Source organism: Leucopleurus acutus (genome assembly GCF_964270905.1).
Source record: "Leucopleurus acutus genome assembly, chromosome: 3".
In the NCBI taxonomy this organism is placed as follows: Eukaryota; Metazoa; Chordata; class Mammalia; order Artiodactyla; family Delphinidae; genus Leucopleurus; species Leucopleurus acutus.
In genome coordinates this window covers 87670210-87696628 of record NC_139145.1, presented here as the reverse complement: position 1 = coordinate 87696628, position 26419 = coordinate 87670210, and the positions used below count along the sequence as shown (strand labels likewise).

At 36.5% G+C, this 26419-nt stretch overlaps 1 protein-coding gene across 3 annotated transcripts in view; it reads left to right on the top strand.

Annotated features, from left to right (window-relative positions):
• Window positions 1-26419, top strand: part of FER (FER tyrosine kinase) — a 470748-nt gene that overhangs the window by 3563 nt on the left and 440766 nt on the right. For 2 of the 3 annotated variants that reach the window (XM_082836310.1, XM_082836313.1), the window contains exon 2: window positions 11831-11976. The exons of the other annotated variant lie outside the window; for it this stretch is intronic. The gene's annotated coding sequence lies outside the window, so the exon portion shown is untranslated. The remainder of the gene's footprint in view (window positions 1-11830; window positions 11977-26419) is intronic. 3 annotated transcript variants of the gene reach the window in all.

Sequence of the window (26419 nt, the reverse complement as noted above, 5' to 3'; positions counted from 1 at the left end):
ATCAAACTATGACTAATTTTTAGCCTATACATTATCACCGTTCACTATAAGCTTAATATTGTCTCCTCCTTTAGAAGGTTTTAATTAGAAGACTGAAAAGTTCAATGTGTGTGTTTCTTGTGAGATAGCAGGGTATAGTGAAAAGAAGAGTCATTTATTTTGGAGCCAGATAGTCTGGGTTTCAGTCAGAAATTAGGATTTTCTTTTGTGGGATCTTGGGCAAGTTTCTTAATCTCTTTAAACCATCTTTTCCTCATCTGTAAAGTGGGGATGATATAATTGCCTCACAAGGTCATTATGAAGAAGAAATGAGACAATTGAGGTAAAATGACTGAATTTAGGGAGTGTTCAGCATTCACATTCAGTTACTTTCATGGTAGTTTTCATTTCATCTCTTCTAGTATTACTGTGTTTATTCTACGATCCTAAAAGTCCCTAAGTTTTAGACTTCGGAAATTAAAATGATGTACATTATGCTTACTTAAATTGAATGATATTTACATTTGTACAAACCAAATAATTAGAAATATCTCAGATTAGCAGGTTTTTTTTTTTTTTTTTAGCTCTTGGGTTACTGTATCTCAGTAGCAATAATCAGAAATTTACCTTAACTGATTTTTACCTCAAAATATGTCCAGTTTGTCTGAATTCCTGAATTATTTTTCTTTCACATTAGATTATCATCTGTTGTTGGATGGTTTCCCTGAATTCTTTTCCTTTGAACCACAAATATTTGCTTAAAAGTGGTACAGAAAAGCTAAATGTTACCTTCTTAAATCTCTAATGCTCCCTGCCGCCTTAAATTACATTTACTTAATCTGTTTAAAAGTTAAACTTTATTTTCAAATGTAATAATACACAAAACTCTTAATTGAAAGTTTTCTGTCTCCTACAGAAATCTCCTATATGATTGTTTTTCAGGGAGCAACATTTTACAGATATCCCTATTTCAAAATGTGTGTTCAGTAAGTATGGGGTTCTGATTCTTAAAGAACACACACTTATAGTTTAAATGCACAGACCAGCCTATAGTTATTGGGTGTTGTGAAGCAAGCACTGAACTGGAAAAAGTTAGGATTGGAACTAAGTAGTCCTTATTATCTCATCCAGCAGTAAAACAAAGATTTTGTGATCTAAGTCAATGATTCTCAATATTTTTTCCACCCAAGTACAAGATATGTACATGTGTGACATATTCTAATACGTAGTTTTCTAGTATGCCCTCTGTAATTCCATCTTACCCTCTCCCACTCTAGGAAGCATATCAGAATGCAAGTGATTGAGAATGACACTGTTATAGGGATAAACTTGAATCTACTCTGATTTTATTGAGAAAAGTGAGTCATTAAAAAAAAAGGTAAATAACTATTATTAGTAACAAATACTTGAGACACACCTTATAGTACTATCATTGAGACCCAAGTTATTTCTGCATTTTCCTGAAACGAATGCTTCTTCACTTTTTCTTATCAGTGTTGTAATGCTTACGTAAGAAGAGATTACTAATTTTATGTAATTGATAGTGAAGAGCCTTACATTTTAAAGTCAGAGTAAATAAAATAACATTATCATAGAAAAATTGAAATTAGTTTTCCAGTATAAGTTATTTTACTTGCAGAAAAGGTATTTCCATAGTGGGACAAATGGTTTTAGGAAAAGGGGAAACTCTAAATAGTAGAATATTTATATTCTAGGTGTTTAGTATATAAAAATGCTCTTTACAGTGGCTCAGTCAGAAAAATTTCTTTAAAATTACATTTCTGTGAATGAAATTGCTCTTGAATAGTTCATCCTACATAGAAGTAGTATGTATAATATACAGTTTGAAGTGAAGACTTAGGAAAACTATGTTCATTAGACCCTTAGCATTAGCAAGTGGTATTTCTTGAAATCTTTGTGGACCTAGGATATAACTACCTTCATAAAATACAGATTTAATTGAAAAATTTAGTTGATCTCTTCAGACCCTTAATGATTCTATAAACAGGACTCTGTCATCAAAGTTGTTAAGCAATTTTTTTGCTTCTAAAATGAAGGCTGGATGATTTTCATTACATCATTAGTATACATGCAGAGTTTCTTATTGTTGGCTTTTTTGCCCTGGGGTTTGTAGAACAAGAGTGTTTTTGGCTTAATCGCAAAGCCTGCTGCACTGTCACAAAGTTGAAAAGTTAGTTGTTGGTCACTGTAATGCTTGATGCTTGCTGCTGTTTCTTGGTCATGGTTTGACAGGAGTTGGACACTTCAGGAGTTTGTGTCCCTTCTACTCTCTGTATGTCTTCAGCTTGGAAAGATTTCCCAAGCTTCTCCTGTCAGTTGTTGGAACTTTTTGTTAATTTCACGTTATACCAAGAATAATGCATTTGACTCTTCTACCAATATTCAGTTTTGGTAACAAATGGTTCAATAGCCACCCTAGCAGCCACATGACTTCTTACTTCGTGAGAATGTTTATACAGTGCTCTGACTTTCTCTTGAATTATATTTCCTTCAGAATCACATGCTTTCTATATACATTCATATACAAGTTAGCCATCATTTCAACTTTCAGTAAGGTTTTAAAATTTTGCTTTGGTAGGAGCAAAGGAAACATTTTAAGCATAACCTTTTTGTTTGTTTTAGTATACAGTCTGTGGTGTATGGTGGACTTTCTAATGACACTGATCCAGTCACTGTCACATTTCTTATCCATTCTGAATTTACTGCGAATTTATATATTTTGGTTAAGTACCATCACTTTGTCAGGCCTCTTGACTTTCTATGTATTAAATAAATTGGCAATAGTAGATTAATTAAAGGGAACTGAACAGTGCAGTTGTATCAGGTAAGTTTTAATGACAAATAACTTGATGATCATTATCCTGATTATTTATAAACAATTATGTTGGACAAAGGATAAGAATTTTCATCTAGATTTATATATAATAGAACTTTTTGCAAAGCAGGAGGCTGATTTCTTTCTCTTACCAATATTTATGTGTGTGTATATATGTATATATATAATATATTGTATTATGATTATTTATGCATAGCCCTTTTTTATCCCCTCCTCAACATTTCTAAGGAAGAAACAGTTTCTGTCAGTAAAAGTTTTTGAGTAAATTACATGAATTCAGATATTGTTATGGGGGAGGGGCATTGACATTTCTTTAGTGCCTGCTAAAAATGTTAGACATTTTTGTACATTTGTTTTCATTTTCATCACAGCCCTATAGATTGGGTAGCTTGTATTTTCTTTTTGTGATCTGGAACCAATCTTAGGTCATATCCAAGGAGATTTAGCTATAAAGTGATACCCAGGATTTAAATTTAGGTCTTTGATATGCTAAATCTCAAATAAATGAAATGATAAAAGTCTAAACATAGTGAACTATTAGCAGTCCTGGACTTAATATTTTCAGTTTCAATTACTTGGGAGTGACTCTAAAAGTCCATTTTGAAGTATTTGAAGTTTTGCTGAAATAATTTCCTCTTATTGGAAGTGAGACCCTAAGATATGCATGACCTCACCTAACTGCCCAGTGTCTACATCTCACCTTGACTTTGTTCTCAGTGTGAAGTTATCCTGTATAATAACTTTTGTCAAGTGATAAAATGTTGCTTCTTTGTAAAAATTTTCCTGAAAAAGAAAGCCAGCTGCTAGAAGTGAAGAAAAAGTAGAGGCCTAAGAAAGTGGTAGATCTTAGCCAGAAAATAGGCATTTTTCAATATGTTTAAAAATGGAATGTTGAATCCAGTGAGTCTGGATGTGAATCAATCTACCACACCTTCTAGGGAAACAAAACTTGCCTTGTGGATTATTGTTATTGAATGTTTCAGCTCTGTCAAAAATTCTCATGGAGGCTTCCCTGGTGGCGCAGTGGTTGAGAGTCCGCCTGCCGATGCAGGGGACACGGGTTCGTGCCCCGGACCAGGAAGATCCCACATGCCGCGGAGCGGCTGGGCCCATGAGCCATGGCCGCTGAGCCTGCGCGTCTGGAGCCTGTGCTCCTCAACGGGAGAGGCCACAACAGTGAGAGGCCCGCGTACCGCAAAAAAAAAAAAAAAAAAAAAAAAAAAATTCCCATGGTTTTTAAATTTCTTGAAAATGTCAGGGGTCTTATATTCATAAATTCTATCCCATTTCCCTTCTCTCTCACACTCAACAATAATATTGAAAGAGATTTGACTATTTGTAAATAGCTGCTACTTTCTAGAAGTTAATGTCATTCTGACAAATATCTTAAAATACTAAAATAAACAATAGTATTCTCACTTAAAAGATAATATGGGTGTCCTTTTCTGAGTTTCACAATTAATTATAACAATAGTAGCTAGTCAGTGGTGATGGTCTCTTTCTAAGGTTATGATGTTCTATTAATATTTTGGAGCCAATTTACCCCATCACTGAAACTGGCAGTCTAAAATTGAAGTGACTTAGCTTAGAGACACTTGCTATTACATGTCCTTAAGGTAGCTTACATTGTAAAAATAACGCAGAAATGTTCTATGCTATACAAGAGGCAAGTTGTTGCAGGAATGGGACAGAGAGGAAGAAGGTGTGAGATTCTTCTTTTTTTGGTTATTCATCAAATGTTAGTAGAGTACTCACTTCATGTAAGGTCTTACTTTATGGCTACAGGTAATTTTAAAGCGTAGAGAAGTTTCAGACTGTTTTCTTGAGAGAGAGAGTAGATGTAGTGGAAAGAGCATGACTATTAGAGCTAGATCCATTTAGGGTTGCATCTGTGCTACCTGTAATTAGTTGTATGAATTTAGGCAAATAATTTAATGCTTATATCTTCAGTTTTTTTTTTTTTTTGGTTTGAAAACTAACCCCAGTTTTGTCTAACTGGTAATGATACTAGATTTTTAATACCTTTCAGTTGCATGAGACTAAACCCCTACTCACAGTATCTTAGGGCACTGGGACAAACAGGAGTGTATTCTCTTTAGGTATGGATGGATTCAAGGGCTCAATGGCCTCAGCAAACTCAGTGGCTTTCTCCTGTGTTAGATATGCTCTCAGGTAGGATTTCTCCATGAGGAGATCCCTGATGGTTTACATTCTTTCAGTTTAGCAAGCCCAACATAAAAAACACTTTTCCTACTCATAGTTTTAGCAAAAGCCCTGGGATTACATCTCATTGAATGAGTTAGGTCATGTTTCCATCTTTGATCCTGTGGTCAGGGGAATAGTATATGATGATAGGCCAGGTCTGGATCACGTGTTAACTATTGGAACTGGGAATAGGAAGTGTGGTCAGCCACGTGGTCTGAACCTTGTGGACTGAGAGTCAGGGTTGGTGGTTCACTGAAAGAAAGAAGGTACTGTTACCATGGGAAGTGGGAGTTGATGCTGGACAAGCATAACCAAAAGACATTCACTGTAATCCTACTAGTGTGCATCCATGTCCTCCCTCATATATAAACCCTTGAAAAAATGCCCTCATCTAATATAATGCAGTGTTTCACTTAAAACTTCCAGTGCATTTACCACTTGACCCCCAACAGAGGAAGACAACTCAAAGACTTGTTTAATTACTGCATCAAGCTTTAAGTCTAGAATCGCTGGGTAATTTCTCTCAGTTCTGTTTGAAAAGACAGTCTCAGGGTCAAAAAACTTATGGTTAAATCATAAATATAACTAATTGTAATAAAGCCAGTATTCGGTGATAGAAGGAAAATAACATAAGGACAATAAAAACTCTTAATTAGAAAAGAAAAAAAGGGGAAGTAACCCACAGAGATTTTCCAGTCCATGATCTGTACATATTTCATTGGTCAGACAGAGGTGGCAAGGACTCTGCCTGGGCAGTGGAATAAGATTTTTTTTTTTTTTGCGGTATGCGGGCCTCTCACTGTTGTGGCCTCTCCTGTTGCGGAGCACAGGCTCCGGACGTGCAGGCTCAGCGGCCATGGCTCATGGGCCCAGCCGCTCTGCGGCATGTGGGATCTTCCCGGACCGGGGCACAAACCCGTGTCCCCTGCATCGGCAGGCGGACTCTCAACCACTGCGCCACCAGGGAAGCCCAGTGGAATAAGATTTTTGATTAGCCAACATGGCTGTCTCTTGTTCTACCACCCAGGAAGATCTTTGTTATTTCTCCTCCTGGTCACAGCCAACATGGGTATTGAGAAGAATTCCCTTACTGGGGCCTGCACAGTTTTAGCAGCCCTTTTGCTATTGATGAGAGCTTGGAGTCCAGGAGAACATCTTGAGGGCTGAGCAGTAACAAATCTTTGTTGGGAGTTTCTTAGTCAATACAACTTTCTTATAAACTTAGTAGGTTTTTGATTTATTTGTATTTGACCAACAGTCTCCCCAGTACCTAAAGCCCAAAGCCTAGTCCTTGAATCAAACTATTGCCCTGGTATGTCTCTAAACAACTTTGCCACCCTAACTCAGTGAGTAGTTCTCCAACAGGGGACATTATTTTATTTTATTTTATTTTTACCTCGGGATATTTGGCAATGTCTGGAGACATTATTATTATCACAATAGGGGGTGGTGGGGTGAGTAGGCAGGTGTCACTGGCATGTAGAGGTAGTGCCCGGGGATACTGTTAAACATCCTGCAATGCACAGGACAGCCTCCCACAACAAAGAATTTTCCAGTTCAATATGTCAATAGTACTGAGGTTTGGAATCAAGCAAATCCTAGGCTTCTCAATCTTCATCTTGGCCTCTGTCTCTAGGCCATTCAGAGCAACTTGTTGAAGTAACGGTGCACAACTGGTTTGTTCCTGCTTCCAGGCTGTAAATATATTTTTGGCTAGGATGGTTGGGGAGGAGCCCAGAGCACCAGGCTTTCCCCACCTTTTATTTTGTGTGGTTAAAGACCCATATTTTAGTTTAGGGATATTTGATTTTCAACCATGTAAATTGCAAGATAATCAGCCATCTTGAATTTGTAATGAAAGACTGAAAAGATTTTCCTTTTATTAAGACTTCACTCAAAGTTTGCTTTTCTTTTGAGGGGCCTTACTGAAGACTGCTGCATAGTAGGCAATATACCAACATCCTGACATTTTTACTAAGTGCCCTTCAGTTCCATCCTTACTAGGCAAGTAGTCTGATTTTTTTTTTGAGGTGGGAATTTACCAGATGTTTTGCTTATTATGGATTGGTCACTTCTCACCCTATAATACAGGGATACCAGATTCCCTTCATTTTCTTTTATTGACTCAATCAGTTCTACATTTTAGGGCTGTCATTTGTAATTATTGATTTCCAGCATAAATTTTTATATTTGTCAGTCTTCTTTTGTATGCCAGTGATAGAAATTCAGTTAAAAATCAATCCTTCCCATCTCTGGAAGTGGCAACTCCATTTGTGTTAATGCTCAGACCCCAAACCTCAAAGTTATCCTTGACTCTTTTTCTTTCACCTCCCCAATACAATGTTTCAGTATATTCTGTTGGCTTCAAAATATATCTGACATCTGACCAGTTCTTATCACCTCTACTTGGGTCACTCTGGTTCAACACCATCTTCTCTCTCCTTCTACATAACTCCTAGCAAGTCTCCCCACTACTACTGGTACTCTCAGAATATTTGCCTCAGAATACTAATAACATTCTTTTGAAATGTAAGAGATTACATCACTTTTTCTCAGAATCTTTCGCTAGCTTCCCGTGTAACTCAGAGTACAAGCTCAGGTCCTTAAAATGAGCTAGTTTTGTGGTCCTGCTCTCCCTCCCTCCTGAGGATCTTTCTCTGAACTCAGATTTTACTGTTGTCTCCACCGCTCACCCCATGTAGGCCTCCTTGGTCTTCCTTAAGTAGGTATTTTGACTTACTGTTCCCCCAGCCTGGAATGCTCTTCTCCAGATATCCATATGACTCACTTCCCCATCTGCTCTAGGTCCTTGCTCAAATAGGACTTCCTCTGTAAGTTCTTTGATTACCGAACAGAAATCTGAAATCTCCTACCTCCCCCATACTTGTTACCTTTTCCCACCTTTTCCTTCATTATAGCCCTTATCCTTCTCCTGCTTTTTTTTTCTTTATAGCCCTTATCACCACTTAGCACTTTGCATTTTACTTACTTATTTTGTATTTTTTTTTCCTCTCTCTAGAATATAATCTCCATGAGGGCAGGAATTTTTGTCTCTGTTGTGTGGGTGTGTGTGTGTATAGGAAAATTCATGACACATATTTTAGTAGCCTTCCAGCAAATATTTGTTGAATGAATTAATAAATAAGCCAAAATAGTTATTGCATCATGTAATTGATAATTCTAAAACACTGATGAGAACACCCTGCAGAGGGAGAGAGATTACTCATTTAGCAAATCTTCTGTAGGGGAGAGGGGGAAAGTGTCATTAGATTTATTAACCTAGACTGTAAGTCAATATAAGTATAAAAAATATGAAGTAACGGGACCCCTTGGTGGCACAGTGGTTAAGAATCCACCTGCCAATGCAGGGGACAGAGGTTCAAGCCCTGGTCTGGGAAGATCCCACATGCTGTGCAGCAACTAAGGCCGTGCGCCACAACTACTGAGCCTGCACTCTAGAGCCCGTGCTCCGCAACAAGAGAAGCAACCACAATGAGAAGCCCGTGCACCACAATGAAGAGTAGCCCCTGCTCGCCACAACTAGAGAAAGCCCACGTGCAGCAACGAAGACTGAACGCAGCCAAAAATAAATAAATAAATTTATATATATATCAAAAAAAGGCCAAATCTATTCTAAGATAAATAAGGCTTTAAAAAAATATGAAGTAACATAAGAAATATAAGTTAAAAAATATAAGTAAATGTCTTACAGGGAAGGGAACCAAAGGGCTTTATTTCTCATTGGAGGTCTCTATCTTTAGGGAGATATTGTTTCTAGTTTCTAAGTTTGTCTGTTATGCAAATACCCTTGTAGTACCTTTTGCTTAGAAGGCTCTAACTGTGAAGGAACTTGAGAAATCCAGAGAGAATTCTTTTCCATTAATAATTCTGCATTCCAGCAGCTACATCTGAACTCACCTGAACTCAGACGTGATTAAATCTAGAGATAAAATGTTTTCAAAGTTTTCTTCGTTTCTCTTGTCATCCCTTGGCACTTCTTTGGGTTGGCTCACTGTCAAATAGGTACTTACTGTGTTCTTTCAGTTTAGCAACCTCAGCTGAAAGTTTTCTTTCTGATTAGGTCCTGCAAAATTTTGGGATTGAGTCTTATTGGTCCAATTGGGTCACATGCTCATTCCTGAACCACTGCTTGGGGCAGGGAATATGCTGATTGTCCAGACCTGGGCGCCTCTTCCACCTGCACCTATTCCAGGAACTTCCTGTTTATTCCAGTAACTTGAGAGTGGAAAGGATCAGTGCCACACAAACTACAGTGATTGACAATAGAGAAGGGTGGTTCAACAGAAGAAAATTTAAATGCTGCTACCAAAAGGAAGGGAGTTGAAAACAACACAGGTCCATCACTTACACTCACATGCTACTCACACTCATTTTTTTTTGAAAGCTTAGACTCTTATTGTATGTAGGCATTCCTGCCTGATCTATTTATCACCTAACATCACATCATGAATAAGAAATTTTCTTTGAAAACATAATTTTAAATGGATATAAAATTAAATTTAAATTCATTGCTTGATTTTAGATATTTGGTTTATCAGAATTAGATTTTGGTTTATCTGAATTGGGATGTTACTTATTGGAGAAGTAGGAGAAGTAGAGATCAGAAGGAGAAGTAGGGCCAGGACTGGGGTGAGGCAAAAGAGATGCCTGGGACACAAAGTGTACATCGATACTCACTTTTAGGGTCATGCAACTGCAGGGTGGCACTTGCATGACCCTGAGAGTGAGTGTCTCTGTAAATTTTGCACCCTGGGCACCTCTCTTGTCTCACCCTAGTCCTAGTCATAATGAGAAGCACATTCAGGGAATAGGAACTATGTTTGGCTGTGAGTGTGAGTTAGAGATGGTAGCCCATATAATTGAGCAAGTTGGTGGGAATGATTAAGGTGCACTAGATAGTAGTTATTATACATTTTCACTTGTCTATAGAAACCTTTGCTGAGCTCTGCTAAGGATGATAATACCTTTGAAGTAATACAAGGAATATAAGTTTTATTCATGGGTTTATAGTAATTTGAATAAGGAAATATTCCATTTAGAGATACTACCTAGAAAGCTGTTATTTATTTTTAACTCAAACTATTTCAAGTGGAATATTATTTTTTTCATTGAAAAATAAAAATTGTAGAAAAGACTTGAGTTAGAGAGTGTTAAATAAGTAATACCTATGTACTTTGACTAGCTTCCTTAAGCAAGACATTTGCCACTGCTCAATGTTGGATATGAAATCCCAGTAGAATAGTTGTCTTTCTTGTTCTTAAGTCTTTGAAAATAACTTTCTGTATCATAGTGAGAGACTAGAATATGGAATTCTAGACATCTCTCAAGTTCCTTTGCTGATAGAGAAGAGAAGCTGAAAAAATTTTAAACAGATTGTCCAGTAATTTTGAGGTCTGTGTTTGAAGTGGAATTAGATAACATATGTAATGTGTGTATACTTAGGTACACATTCACTACATTTTGTTTCTTGGAAATCTGTAGTACTGTTTAATATTGGAGGTTTGATTTAAGATACTCGATTGAAAGCAGTATAGAAGTCATGATTAAAACTTCCATATTTAAATATCATTTTAAGGCTTTGACAACTTTTGTCAAAGCCTTACTTTACACCAAAGTGTACAAATCAGAGAAAGCCATAATTCTCCTTGGAATTTCATCCATTCAGTAGCCACTTGTTTGGTGGCTATAACATTCAGGTATTGTGTAGGATGCTGGCTATATTAAGATAATAATCCCTGTCCTTAATCACGTCACAGTTTAGTGGAAGAAGAGGAATGTAATAACACTTTCATTGTATGTTGATTATGTTTCCAACCCATTCTAGCATTGAGAACCTTGTCAAATCTAGAAAAGTAAAATGCTTGTTAGGGGGCAAAGAAGGAATGCTTTTGGAAACGCGTAAAAAGCTTAGAAGAGTAGGAGACGTGGAAGATATTCCTGATATAATGTGTTTGGTTAGTTTCCTGACCAGAAAGAAAGGAATAATCTTATTTCTTGGTAACATCTATGAAATGTCCTCTGATTCATGCGAAAGTCAAGGAAGCAAGGGAAATGACAGGAAACAGAATAGGCAAACAGAAAAGAGGAGCTTGAAAGAAGAGAGTTGATTACAAACCAAGAAGTCAGGGTTAGAAATATGAGGGCATGAGGCAAAAAATGAGAAACTGTGACAGGGCTGTAAACTGCACATTCAACATCAGTGGTAAAGATGAGAGCCAGTGACCAAGGAACATCTTAGAAATTCTCCTAGTTTCAAGGATTGAATGAGAGCAGCCAACATCAGAGCCATGCTTTGGCATACCGAATCATGTTAGACAAAGAAAGTGAGTGTTTGCCAGGAGAATCCTTCCCAAACCTTCCCAGCCTTTGACAAAGTTTTTCTTACATAGTTAATTATTTCTTTAGGCTGTAATATCTTAACATATTATATATAAAATATTTAAAATTTTGCTTCTTCTAATGTGTTTCAAATTTGAAATTAGTTTTATGCTGTGAAAATGGAGAAAAACATGAATTACCTCTTCAAAACTGAGGAAATAGGTTAGGGAGAAGATAAAATGCATTACTTATTGAGAAAGTTGTGGAAAGAAAGGGGAGAGAGTAAGCAGGGGATGGACAAGCTAGGTAAGCATAGCATCCTGATTTTTAATGTGAGCGTGATGAACTGCCAAAGTTGATTTCCAGTAGGAGCCTACCATACTCCATGTGTCCATTTTTACCTTTTTCTCTGTAGTGAACAGTTCTGACTCCTTGAATTTCTTCTTGCAGCTCATGTTTTCTGCCTAGACATATGACCATTCCCGTGAGACTTCACTGCACGTTTTCTCAAGTGTCTTCCTCATCCCTAATGTGTAATCCTTCAACATGGACCTGCTACTTTAGCTAAGATATGACCAGCAACGAATAGTAGTAAGGTAGGATTACTTTACTCTTCTTAGTAAATTACTAAATAAATTTATATATATATATACACACACACACACACATATTAATACATGTATATAGATATATATATTTTTTCCTCTGAAACTGTGAAAACAGTTTTGACTTGTTTTAATTTTATAGTGTTCTTTATGTTATTCTCCTGCCTAGGCAGGCTACAATCATTTTATATTTGTGTTATTTATTTTTTTGCTTGGCATTTATCCTACTGCATTCTATTCCATTTGTGATTTAGTTATTATTTTTTTCAACTAACACTTACAGTCAGCAGAAGCCAACTCTGTATCTCTTTCCTGACCTGTGTGCCCACCAGTCCCATATTTTCAACTGCCTTGTACCAAACTCAGTGTATTTTATTTTTCTTCTTAAACACTTACTTCTTCTGCTGGTTTTTGTATTTCCATTAATAGCATTATTAATCCTTTATCTAATATAGTCCTGTATTCATTTACTATTTTATTCATTTATTTGATGCACATTAATAGGCTTGTATTAAGGATCAGAGAATTTCCTGGGGCTTCTGGTGATATAATGATGGATAAGTTGGATATCCTATCTTTATAGCTTATATTCTAGAGGATGGGAGAGGTTAAGAACTACACTGACAAAATAATTATGAATTGCAGTAAATTTTTTGAAGGAAAGTAAATGACTTGGAGATAAGGTGGCCGGAGCTACTTCAGATAGGGTGGTCACAAAAAACTCCTCTAACTCTAAGGAGTTGGTATTTAAGGTGAAAACTATATATGAGAAGGAGCTATTTCAAGGAGGGTGTGTGTGTGTGGGGGGGGGGCATGGTGGTGGTGATATTTTTGGTGGGGAAAGCATTCTCATTTGAAGGAATGGAAGAGTGAAATAAGTCAAACAGAGAAAGGCAAATACTGTGTGTTCTCACTTTTATGTGGAATCTTAAAAAGCCAAACTCATAGAAATAGAGAGTGGAATTGTGGTTGCCAGAGTCTGGGAAATGGGAGAAATGGGGAGATGCTGGTCAAAGAGTGCAAACTCCTAGCTATAAGATGAATAACTTCTGGGGATCTAATGTAGAACATGGTGAATCTAATTAAAAATACTGTATTATATACTTGAAAGTTTTTAAGAGAATAGATCTTAAATGCCAACACCACTCACACACACACACACACACACACACACACACACACACACACACACTCAGTTGTAAATATGTGAAGGTATGGAGATATTAACCAACTTTATTGTGATAATCATTTTACAATGTATACGTGCATCTAATTATCACATTGTACACCTTAAACTTACATATCTTATATGTCAATAATATCTCAATAAAGCTGGGTGGAAAACAAGAAAAGAGAAATAGTGGGTACAAAGACTTTGAAGGAGGAAAGAGCTTGGTGAATTTGAGGAATTTAAAAAACCGCATTGTGGCTGACATAGTAGGAGAGACGGAGATGGGTAGGAAGAAGTTATAGAAATATTCAGGGCTTTGAAGGGTTTGGCATGTAGTTTGTTTTGTTCTTAAATGATATCATCGTTTTAGCTACTATGTGAGGAATGGACTAAGTGGGCTGGGACTGAAAGCTGGCAATTTTAGGAGCTAAGGTGAGAGATAGTGGTGCCCTGATTAAGATGCTAGCAACAAGAGCGAGATGGATGGATTTGAGATGACTTTCTTTTATTTTAGTCAAAATCTATGGATATTTTTGGTGTGGAAAGAGTGTTACTCAAGGATGACTCCATGATTTTTGGGTTTTGAGCAACTGGGTGGGTGCTAGCATCAGGTACAGAATCTTTTTAGATAATTATCTTTCCCATTATCTCAAGGATTAGTTGTTTTACCAAAAGGGAAATTAATTATAATGCTACAAATAACATTAGTGCTGGAAATAAAAGCATCTGACAAATTTGTAATATGTACTAGTTAATACATTGTTTTGCTTTACTTTAGGTGCAAACACATAGTTTTTAATTCAATAGAAATTGAATAGATATTAAAGTAGACCACTTCTGTGTTACTTATTTTTTCTAAGTTAATTAGTAGTCATATCTTTCTTTTGTATTTTTTTTGCTGAAGAATTTTTACAGTGTTTTCAAAAGAGAGGAGTTAATATTTATTGTTTGTGACAAGCATTTGGCTAGCTGTTTTAAATACTTTATTTTTTTTTACAGTCCTGTGAGTTTTCCTTCTTCGCATTTGGTTATCTTTTGAGTTTTAGAGCTGAGAAGAAGTAGTTGAATAATGGGATTTTGTAGCTGGAAGGTTACCTTAGAGATCATTCACTTCCTCTTCTTTCAGCTGAGACCTAGAGAGCTTCCATGACCTGCCCAAGATCACACAGTTGATTTTCAAGTTTGCTGAGGCTAGTGCTGCTTTTACCCTTTATGCTTCTGTCAAGCTGGCATCTTCTCAAGCCATCTTCCCACCCCTTCAATATTTCATTTTGAAAATGTTCAGTGCTACTGAAAAAATGGAAAATGCGGGACAATGAACACCCATATCACCTTTCATCTGTATTCACTCACTTAATATTTGCTACATTTTCTCCCTCTTTATCTATTTATATATTTTAAAAACTGCTAGAAACTATATTAAAAATATATATTATATTTATATTATACATAAATATAGAATATAAATTTTAAGCGTGCATTTCCTAAGAATATGGATAATTTTCTGCATGATTATATTATCAATATTTATATAAGAAAATTAACATTAATTTAAGAATATGTTTAATATAATGGTCCATATTCAGATCTCCCCAGTTGTCCCTAAACATTTTTTTTTGAGTTTTTTGGATTTAGGATTCAATCAGGTTTCATGCACTGTATTTGATTCTTATCTCTTTATTCTCTTTTAATCTTGAACAGCCCCCACCTCTTTTTGTTTTTCATTATCTATCTGTATTTTCTCTTAAAATATATAGTTTGTGTATACTTAGTGTCTTTCTTGAGAATTGCCTGGTTTCTGAGAACATTATTCATCCAAAACTTATTTGCAGTTTGCTTTTTCCTTCCAATTCTCTGAGGTTGCTGGAGATAAAATTGTTTATTACAAGCTTTTTTTGAAAAACATCAATCCAACTTTAAATATACTTTGGCTGAGGTTTCTACATTTGGTTGCATTAAGTTAAAGATAAAAAAAACCTGGGAAATTTATGTTGCATTCAACCCACTGGCACCAGTTGGCAATTGAAATTCATTTAAAACAACTGAAGTCTGCAGGAGTTATTCCCCCACCTACAGTGGCCCACTCCCACCTCCTCACCAGTTGATTATACCTAGGAATATATATGTAGTCACTGTGGACGTTACAAAGCTTTAGCAGTCTAAGTCTTCATCTTTGAAAAATGCACAATTTCAAGTGGGAAGTAGATTGAAATGCAAATGATATATAAGTAAGTTAGTAGAGACAATCGGAGCTAGGCACAATAAGAAAAGATCTAAGTACCTGCTCTCTCTGGTACTAGTGTAGAGCTGGCCTTCAGTGAGTGTTTCTTTCTTCCTTCCTTGCTGGCTTTTGAGTTTCACAGATTTGTTTGGTTTTCTTTAAGAATTACATGGCATTTAGGAACAAGTGGAGCTTTGTGGGGAGGAAGTAGGAGGTAAGTTTTAAGCAGTATTTTCCAAGTGGGGAGAGTCATATTTTGGTTGAGAGGAAAGGAAGAAAGTGCCAGTGAGGAAGGAACTACTCTGGATGTTTTAGGGATGTCTATGAAGACTTTTCCTTCAGGCAGGATTAGATTATACTTCTGTGTTTTTACTATACTTGGTACAGGGATTCCTTAGAGCAGTTATTGTTAGGTATTAGAACTCTTCCTTTCCTCTAATAAGCTTCCTGAGGCTGTGACCAGTACTTTTTTATCTCTGTACTCAAGACTTCACTTAGTGTCTGGCGTATTGTAGACATTTTAAAAGTACTTATTGGATGAATAATGAATAAATAAATGAATGGGGCTTTCCTGGTGGCGCAGTGGTTGAGAGTCCGCCTGCTGATGCAGGGGACACGGGTTCCTGCCCTGTTCTGGGAAGATCCCACATGCCGCGAAGCGGCTGGGCCCATGAGCCATGGCCGCTGAGCCTCCGCGTCTGGAGCCTGTGCTCCACAACGGGAGAGGCCACAACAGTGAGACGCCCGCGTACCACAAAAAAAAAAAAAAAATAATAAAAATAAATAAATAAAATAAATAAATGAATGAAAGGCGTTTACTAAGACAGAGCAAAAAGACAAAGATTCCTTTCCTGGGCAACTACAGTAATGGTTCAACCTGTGGTTAGATCAATTTATTGTTGAGGTGCTGAATTAGAGCTAGAATTGGTTCAGGTAAAACCTGAAAAAAATGAGGGAATAGAGAAGGATGAGACTTTTGGTTCAGGAGCCTGGGATATGGAACAAGGATAAAATTGTTCCCTGGAAACCAGAAGCATTCTGTGAGAGGGGTCAAGATTCTGTTACGTGAATACAATTGGGAGATTTTTCTGTCTCATGACATAAATACCTTTGTCATAAAATAAAAATAAAAATAAATTAACTATATTTGAGGGAGAAATAAATTTTTTTTTTTTTTTTTTGGCCACGCCGTGCGGCATGAGAGATCTTAGTTCCCCAACCAGGGATTGAACCTTTGCCCCCTGCATTGCAAGCATGGGGTCTTAACCACTGGACTGCCAGGGTAGTCCCATGAAGGAGAAATAATTTTTAATGTGAAGCATTCATCTCTGAAATTTGATTTTTATCTTCTCAGTCCTCAGTCTTAAAAAAAAACTTGTTGGGGAGTCTTTTCTTTAAATTTTGTTAACATCATAAAATGAATATATCCTCTTATAAAAATACAAACTAGAGATACATAAAATAAAAAGTGACATTCTTCCCAATATTCTAACTCTCATTCTTCAGAGGCAGCTAATGTTAAAGGTTTGATGTGTATCAGTTTGAACTTTTAAAACGTATATAGTCATCCCTTGGTGTCTGCAAGGGATATCAATGATGCAGGACCCTCTGCTGATACCAGAAGCTGAGGATGCTCAAGTCTCTTATATAGATGGCATGGTGTTTGCATGTAGCCTACACACATCCTCCCATGTACAGGCTATGTCAGAGATATTGTGGGTTTGGTTCTAGGCTACTGCAATAAGGCGAATATTGCAGTAAAGCAAGTCACACTAAATTTTTGGTTTCCCAGTGCATATAAAAGTTATGTTTACACTGTACTGTGGTTTACTAAGTGTGCAATAAATAGCATTATGTTTTAAAAAACAATGTACATACCTTGATTAAAAAATGTTTTATTGCTGAAAAATGCTAACCATCATCTGAGCTTTCAGTGAATCATAGTAGTAACATCAAAGATCACTGATCACAGATCACCATAACCGACATAATAGTAATAAAAAGTTTGAATTACTGAGAGAATTACCAAAATGTAACACAGAGACATGAAGTGAGCAACTGCTGTTGGAAAAATGGTGCCGATAGACTTGCTCGTTGTGGGGTTGTTACAGACCATCAATTTGTAAAAAACGCATTATCTGCGAAGTGAAAGAAAGTGGAGTGCAATAGAACGAGGTACGCCTGTACTTTAAATCATCTCTAGATTACTTATAATACCTAAAACAATATAAATATTATAGAAATAGTTGCTGGCATGTGGCAAATTCAAGTGTGGCTTTTTGGAACTTTGAGGAATTTTTTTTTTCTTGAATATTTTCATCCATGGTTGATTGAATCCATGGTTGTAGAACCTGTGTATATGAAGGGCCAACTGTATTAAAAAACGTGTGTTTATATTTGTATAATTTAAAAAAGAGGATCATTTGATATACATATTCTGAAATTTGCTTTTCCTACTTGTCCTTTCATTTCTACTTATACTTCATGTACTTCCAAAATTTGTTTGATGTGACTTTATATTTGAAACGTAAGAGGACAGAATCACAAGCAGAGAGTAACAGGCAAAACCCAGAGTTAATCGAATATCTGAGGAAGATAAATTTAAAAAGCTCATGCTAAGGAAAATACCTGCTGGTTTTTATTTGTGTAATTGCTGTCTTTGACTTGTTTATCTCTATGAAATTGTAAAAGTAATCATTTTTCATATGATGCACTTCAGAATAAACACATGAGAGAAATTAGAGTCAAACTTTGAGGCTCATGGAGTACATCTATGGGAATATACGTATATGCCTGACATTGTATGAGAAACATGAGGTTGCAGTCATGAATAGGATACTGTCATTCCTGAATGTTATGATAACAAAGGGCAGAGGCAAGAGAAGGCTGCCTAGTGGAGGTGATCTTAGCACAGTCTTGAAATACTAGTAAGAGGTAGTGAAGCTTTAAAAAAAAGTGGCTAGGGGGAAGAAAGAAGGATTGATTAAGAGTTGGAGGTTTTTAGGACAAGTACAATAGAAAGAAAGTTAAGGGAGGTCAATTGATTCACAGTGTGTAGGGAAAGAAGTAGGAGGGCTCTATGTCCTAGTTTGTCTAGGACAGACCAGGTTTACACCTGTAGTCCTGGCATAATGAAGAATAGCACCTCATTTTACTCTGAAAAGTACCCTAGTTCTGGATGATAAGTGACATCCTTACCCTAGAAGGGAGAGAATATAGGGGGAGCTGATAAATTTTAGAGGAAATAGTGGGTGACTGGAAATCATTTTGAGGTCAAAGAGTAGGTATAGTAGCAGTTTACACTCCAGAGAGGAGTAGGAAGTAGTAGGTTATGGTCTAGAACTAGAATAGTAAAATTTACCATTGCAGAGATGAAACAGTTTTAGATTCAGATTATGGCCAGTAGCAATGGGTAGTTGAAATGGACTTGATTGAATGGATCTTTGGAGAAGAGAAAGACTACAGATGTTAAAATCTCCGTGGATGAAGGTAAGACTTGGGTTGGAGCATAAGATTGGTAGCAAGTGGAGACTGAGAGGCAGATATGGAAATAATAACAGCAAGGTGGAATAGAATCTGGTAGAGCTGAATGGTGTAAATTTCAAAGGAGAAGAGATTTTTGAATAAGATTGGAAGACCAGTGATTTGGTAATGGCACTAGGGAATCAGGATAATGTTACCCACCCCTCATCCCCACCTGCCGCTCCCCCCGCCCCCCAGCCCCATGGATGTGGGTGGTGGAATGTAGGAAAGGTGTAGTCTCCACGTAAGAGCCTATGTTTTGGGGGAACCAGGTTTCTGATGGGAATTAAAGGGTAGAGATTTAGGGAAGTTTATTTACAAACTGGATGGAATTCTAGAAGAACAATTTAGGAAGAAAACAGATTTGTTGGAGCATGACTGTAGAGAAGGATGGACAGGAGTGGGAGTTAGGCCTTGCCTTTTGGGAAAAGATGGAATTATACAAAAAAGTCAAGAATGAAATTGACTTTCCTCCATGTTTTAAAGAGTGGCACAAATTTGGCCTGATATGGGCTCTCTGACAGGCTTTCTCACTGCAGAGTAGGGACTGGCTTTGGCCTAGTTCATATAATTTATATCTGATGAAACCTTGTTGGTTGCCATTCTGTTAGTAAATGTGTGCCTTTAATGAGCCCATTTGAAAGTACACATGGATTTTGAAATTATTTTTACTTCTCCCTACATTGTTACTCTCCTTGAAGGAAAAAAATTTAGCCTTAATTTGAAAACTGAACTCTTTTATAATAATTGATCATATAGGAAGAGTTAAAAGGCCAAGAGGTGTCCGGATAACAGTTATAGTTTGAGAATTTAGGGCATACAAGTTAGTATGCATTGTGCACTTAATCCTTTTAACTTTGTTCCCCTGTTTTCCTTCAAATTAGCCATGGTTCGCAAACATGTTCCCCATTTTTCCGCCTGTGTATCCTTGCTTATGTTCAAACTTGTATTTAGAAAGGAGCCCTCCTCCATCACTTGCTCTTCTATGTTCTCTCTTGTGTGGGTTCTCTCTCTCTCTCATGCTTTATTAGCAATGACTGCTTTTTAATGTCTCTCCAAAGCCGGACACACTAAATACTTTATCTCATCTAATCTTTACAATAACCCTGCAAACTAGGTATTACTATCCTCATTTTAAAGATAAGAAAACCGATCTTTTAGGAGGTTAATTAAAATGCGCAGTTACACAGTTATGAAATGGTAGAGTTAGGATTTCAACCCAGGACTGTTTCCAAAGCCACCTCTACACACACCTTTGCAGAGAGACATGCATGTACATGAGCTCCTTTCATGACTATCCCTCAAGGCTTGCCAGAGATTTTTTTTTTTTGATTAAAAATAGTTTTTCTAGCTTTAATGAGATATAATTGACATATAACATTGTATAAGTTTAAGGTGTAGAGCATGATACACATATAATTGTGAAATGATCTTCTCTTCTTAATAAAGGTTTTTCGAGTACTCTGCTCAGCTGTACTCTTTCCTTTCTCTGTGTCTTTGTAGCACTTTGTACCTCAGGCTTTTATATTCTGTGAAGGCTTCCCTGATTGTCTCTAGAAATGTGGTACATACTTCCCCTGTATCCCCACTGAGCTCATAACCAATTTGTATTTGTGAACCTGTTTAATTATATGGCATTTGTTTGTTTCCACATTTGTTAATCCTAGTAGGTGGTGAGCTTCTTGAGACTAGGGGCTGTAATTTTATGCATCTTGATATTCCCAGCACTGAGAAATATGCCTGGCAAATAGGTGCTCACTTCTGTCGCTGAATGAATTGTGTCATTGTTACCTGTGAACTTGTCTATTTATTTTTAATACACAGTAAGTTGTTTGAAGGCAGTAATCCAGGATTTTATTTATATTTGTATCCCTAACAGTATCTCTCCCATGGTTACTGAATAAATACCTGTTGATTTATATAATAGCTTAAAACAAATAAACAAAAATTCTGTTAATAATCCTGCTCTGCCCAAATAATTTTAAATATCAGTTCTTCAAATACATTTTTAAAATTAAAAAAAACCAGTTAATTTAAAAGCAAGCATGTTGTTCATTTGTTTATAACCTCACACAGCTTTTATTCAGTGTTCTCTCTCAATGAAACATCATTATCTATTAATGCTGTTCCCATAGGCTGTCTGGCCAATCTAGTGCTGTTTCAGTTGAATTTAACTTTTATTTTAAATTAAGCTAAAGCAACACTTTGAAATAAGGAAAGTGTTGGAGGAGTTTTAGATACCAGATCTGTAAGGTGGTCAAGGTCAGCATATATTAACTGATAATGAATGATGTTGTCTTTGTGATTAAACTTTGGTGACTGTTCATTCCAGCCTGTTTAACTGCTTCTGAAAAAGCACCTCATTTTGTATTCATGTGAGGTTAGTTTTTTGTTTTGTAACTGTGGTTATTACTTGCACACTTGGTGGCTTTTTGTGACTTTGTTTCTGTCTTGCTGCAAGCAGCTTAAGACTTTGTTCACATAGTCACTGTTTCTGACTTCTGTCAGTATTGAAAAATATAAAAGGTAAGAAATACCGTTAAGTAATTATTTTTGTATTTGGGCAAATGATTTTATAGTCTTTATCAATGAACAAACATATTCTGATAAACTAACTTGAACCATAAACTGATTTGGAGGGGTTTTATTAGTCAAGGAGTATAAATTCAAATTCTATAATTTTTTAAAAAAAATTTTAAATTTAAATTTTTTATACAGCAGGTTCTTATTAGTCATCAATTTTATACACATCAGTGTATTCATGTCAATCCCAATCTCCCAATTCATCACACCACCATCCCCACCCCCCTGCGGCTTCCCCCACTTGGTGTCCATACGTTTGTTCTCTACATCTGTGTCTCAACTTCTGCCCTGTAAACCAGTTCATCTGTACGATTTTTCTAGGTTCCACATGCATGCGTTAATATACGATATTTGTTTTTCTCTTTCTGACTTACTTCACTCTGTATGACAGTCTCAAGATCCCTCCATGTCTCAACAAATGACCCAATTTTGTTCCTTTTTATGGCTGAGTAATATTCCATTGTATATATGTACCACATTTTCTTTATCCATTCGTCTGTTGATGGGAATTTAGGTTGCTTCCATGACCTGGCTATTGTAAATAGTGCTGCAGTGAACATTGGGGTGCATGTGTCTTTTTGAATTATGGTTTCCTCTGGGTATATGCCCAGTAGTGGGATTGCTGGATCATATGGTAATTCTAGTTTTAGTTTTTTAAGGAACCTCCATACTGTTCTCCATAGTGGCTGTATCAATTTACATTCCCACCAGCAGTGCAAGAGGGTTCCCTTTTCTCCACACCCTCTCCAGCATTTGTTGTTTGTAGATTTTCTTTTTTCTTTTTTTTTTAACATCTTTATTGGAGTATAATTGCTTTACAATGGTATGTTAGTTTCAGCTTCACAACAAAATGAATCAGTTATATATATACATATATTCCCATATCTCTTCCCGCTTGCGTCTCCCTCCGTCCCACCCTCCCTATCCCACCCCTCCAGGCGGTCACAAAGCACCGAGCTGATCTCCCTGTGCTATGCGGCTGCTTCCCACTAGCTATCTACCTTACGTTTGGTAGTGTATATATGTCCATGCCTCTTTATCGCTTTGTCACCATTTACCCTTCCCCCTCCCCATAGCCTCAAGTCCATTCTCTAGTAAGTCTGTGTCTTTATTCCTGTTTCACCCCTAGGTTTTTCATGACATTTTTTTTTTTTAAATTCCATATATATGTGTTAGCATATGGTATTTGTCTCTCTCTTTCTGACTTACTTCACTCTGTATGACAGACTCTAGGTCTATCCACCTCATTACAAATAGCTCAATTTCGTCTCTTTTTATGGCTGAGTAATATTCCATTGTATATATGTGCCACATCTTCTTTATCCATTCATCCGATGATGGACACTTAGGTTGTTTCCATCTCTGGGCTATTGTAAATAGAGCTGCAATGAACATTTTGGTACATGACTCTTTTTGAATTATGGTTTTCTCAGGGTATATGCCCAGTAGTGGGATTGCTGGGTCATATGGTAGTTCTATTTGTAGCTTTTTAAGGAACCTCCATACTGTTCTCCACAGTGGCTGTATCAATTTACATTCCCACCAACAGTGTAAGAGGGTTCCCTTTTCTCCACACCCTCTCCAGCATTTATTGTTTCTAGATTTTTTGATGATGGCCATTCTGACTGGTGTGAGATGATATCTCATTGTAGTTTTGATTTGCATTTCTCTCATGATTAGTGATGTTGAGCATTCTTTCATGTGTTTGTTGGCACTCTGTATATCTTCTTTGGAGAAATGTCTATTTAGGTCTTCTGCCCATTTTTGGATTGGGTTGTTTGTTTTTTTGTTATTAAGCTGCATGAGCTGCTTATAAATTTTGGAGATCAATCCTTTGTCAGTTGCTTCATTTGCAAATATTTTCTCCCATTCTGAGGGTTTTCTTTTGGTCTTGTTTATGGTTTCCTTTGCTGCGCAAAAGCTTTTAAGTTTCATTAGGTCCCATTTGTTTACTCTTGTTTTTATTTCCGTTTCTCTAGGAGGTGGGTCAAAAAGGACCTTGCTGTGATTTATGTCATAGAGTGTTCTGCCTATGTTTTCCTCTAAGAGTTTGATAGTTTCTGGCCTTACATTTAGGTCTTTAATCCATTTTGAGCTTATTTTTGTGTATGGTGTTAGGGAGTGATCTAATTTCATACTTTTACATGTAGCTGTCCAGTTTTCCCAGCACCACTTATTGAATAGGCTGTCCTTTCTCCACTGTACATTTCTGCCTCCTTTGTCAAAGATAAGGTGACCATATGTGCGTGGGTTTATCTCTGGGCTTTCTATCCTGTTCCATTGATCTATCTTTCTGTTTTTGTGCCAGTACCATACCGTCTTGATAACTGTAGCTTTGTAGTATAGTCTGAAGTCTGGGAGCCTGATTCCTCCAGTTCCTTCTTTCGTTCTCAAGATTGCTTTGGCTATTCGGGGTCTTTTGTGTTTCCATACAAATTGCAAAATTTTTTGTTCTAGTTCTGTGAAAAATGCCAGTGGTAGTTTGATAGGGATTGCATTGAATCTATAGATTGCTTTCGGTAGTAGAGTCATTTTCACAATGTTGATTCTTCCAATCCAAGAACATGGTATATCTCTCCATCTATTTGTATCATCTTTAATTTCTTTCATCAGTGTCTTATAATTTTCTGCGTACAGATCTTTTGTCTCATTAGGTAGGTTTATTCCTAGATATTTTATTCTTTTTGTTGCAGTGGTAAATGGGAGTGTTTTCTTGATTTCACTTTCAGATTTTTCATCATTAGTATATAGGAATGCCAGAGATTTCTGTGCATTAATTTTGTATCCTGCCACTTTACCAAATTCATTGATTAGCTCTAGTAGTTTTCTGGTAGCATCTTTAGGGTTCTCTATGTATAGGATCATGTCATCTGCAAACAGTGACAGCTTTACTTCTTCTTTTCCGATTTGGATTCCTTTTATTTCCTTTTCTTCTCTGATTGCTGTGGCTAAAACTTCCAAAACTATGTTGAATAAGAGTGGTGAGAGTGGGCAACCTTGTCTTGTTCCTGATCTTAGTGGAAATGCTTTCAGTTTTTCACCATTGAGGATGATGTTTGCTGTGGGCTTGTCATATATGGCCTTTATTATGTTGAGGAAAGTTCCCTCTATGCCTACTTTCTGCAGGGTTTTTATCATAAATGGGTGTTGAATTTTGTCAAAAGCTTTCTCTGCATCTATTGAGATGATCATATGGTTTTTCTCCTTCAGTTTGTTAATATGGTTTATCACATTGATAGATTTGCGTATATTGAAGAATCCTTGCATCCCTGTGATAAATCCCACTTGATCATGGAGTATGATCCTATTAACATGTTGTTGGATTCTGTTTGCTAGTATTTTGTTGAGGATTTTTGCATCTATATTCATCAGTGATATTGGTCTGTAAGTTTCTTTTTTTGTAGTATCTTTGTCTGGTTTTGGTATCAGGGTGATGGTGGCCTCATAGAATGAGTTTGGGAGTGTTCCTTCCTCTGTAATGTTTTGGAAGAGTTTGAGAAGGATGGGTGTTAGCTCTTCTCTAAATGTTTGATAGAATTCACTTGTGAAGCCGTCTGGTCCTGGACTTTTGTTTGTTGGAAGATTTTTAATCACAGTTTCAATTTCATTACTTGTGATTGGTCTGTTCATATTTTCCTTTTCTTCCTGGTTCAGTCTTGGAAGGTTATACCTTTCTAAGAATTTGTCCATTTCTTCCAGGTTGTCCATTTTATTGGCATAGAGTTGCTTGTAGTAGTCTCTTAGGATGCTTTGTATTTCTGCGGTGTCTGTTGTAACTTCTTTTTCATTTCTAATTTTACTGATTTGAGTCCTCTACCTCTTTTTCTTGATGAGTCTGGCTAATGGTTTATCAATTTTGTTTATCTTCTCAAAGAACCAGCTTTTAGTTTTATTGATCTTTGCTATTGTTTTCTTTGTTTCTATTTCATTTATTTCTGGTCTGATCTTTATGATTTCTTTCCTTCTACTAACTTTGGGTTTTGTTTCTTCTTCTTTCTCTAGTTGCTTTAGGTGTAAGGTTAGATTGATTATTTGAGATTTTTCTTGTTTCTTGAGGTAGGCTTGTATAGCTGCAAACTTCCCTCTTAGAACTGCTTTTGCTGCATCCCATAGGTTTGGGATCGTCGTGTTTTCCTTGTCATTTGTCTCTAGGTAGTTTTTGATTTCCTCTTTGATATCTTCAATGATCTCTTGGTTACTTAGTAATGTATTGTTTAGCCTCCATGTGTCTGTGTTTTTTACGTTTTTTTCCCTGTAATTCATTTCTAATCTCATAGCGTTGTGGTCAGAAAAGATGTTTGATATTATTTCAGTTTTCTTAAATTTACTGAGGTTCAATTTCTGACTCAATATGTGATCTATCCTGGAGAATGTCCCATGCGCACTTGAGAAGAAAGTGTAATCTGCTGTTTTTGGATGGAATGTCCTATAAATATCAGTTAAATCTATCTGGTCTATTGTGTCATTTAAAGCTTCTGTTTCCTTATTTATTTTCATTTTGGATGATCTGTCTATCGGTGTAAGTGAGGTGTTAAAGTCCCCCACTATGATTTTGTTACTGTTGATTTCCTCTTTTATAGCTGTTAGCAGTTGCCTTATGTATTGAGGTGCTCCTATGTTGGGTGCATATATATTTTTAATTGTTATATCTTCTTCTTGGATTGATCCCTTGATCATTATGTAGTGTCCTTCCTTGTCTCTTGTAACATTCTTTATTTTAAAGTGTATTTTATCTGATATGAGTATAGCTACTCCAGCTTTCTTTTGATTTCCATTTGCACAGAAAATCTTTTTCCATCCCCTTACTTTCAGTCTGTATGTGTCTCTAGGTCTTAAGTGGGTCTCCTGTAGACAGCATATATATGGGTCTTGTTTTTGTATCCATTCAGCAAGCCTGTGTCTTTCTGTTGGCTGGAGCATTAAATCCATTCACGTTT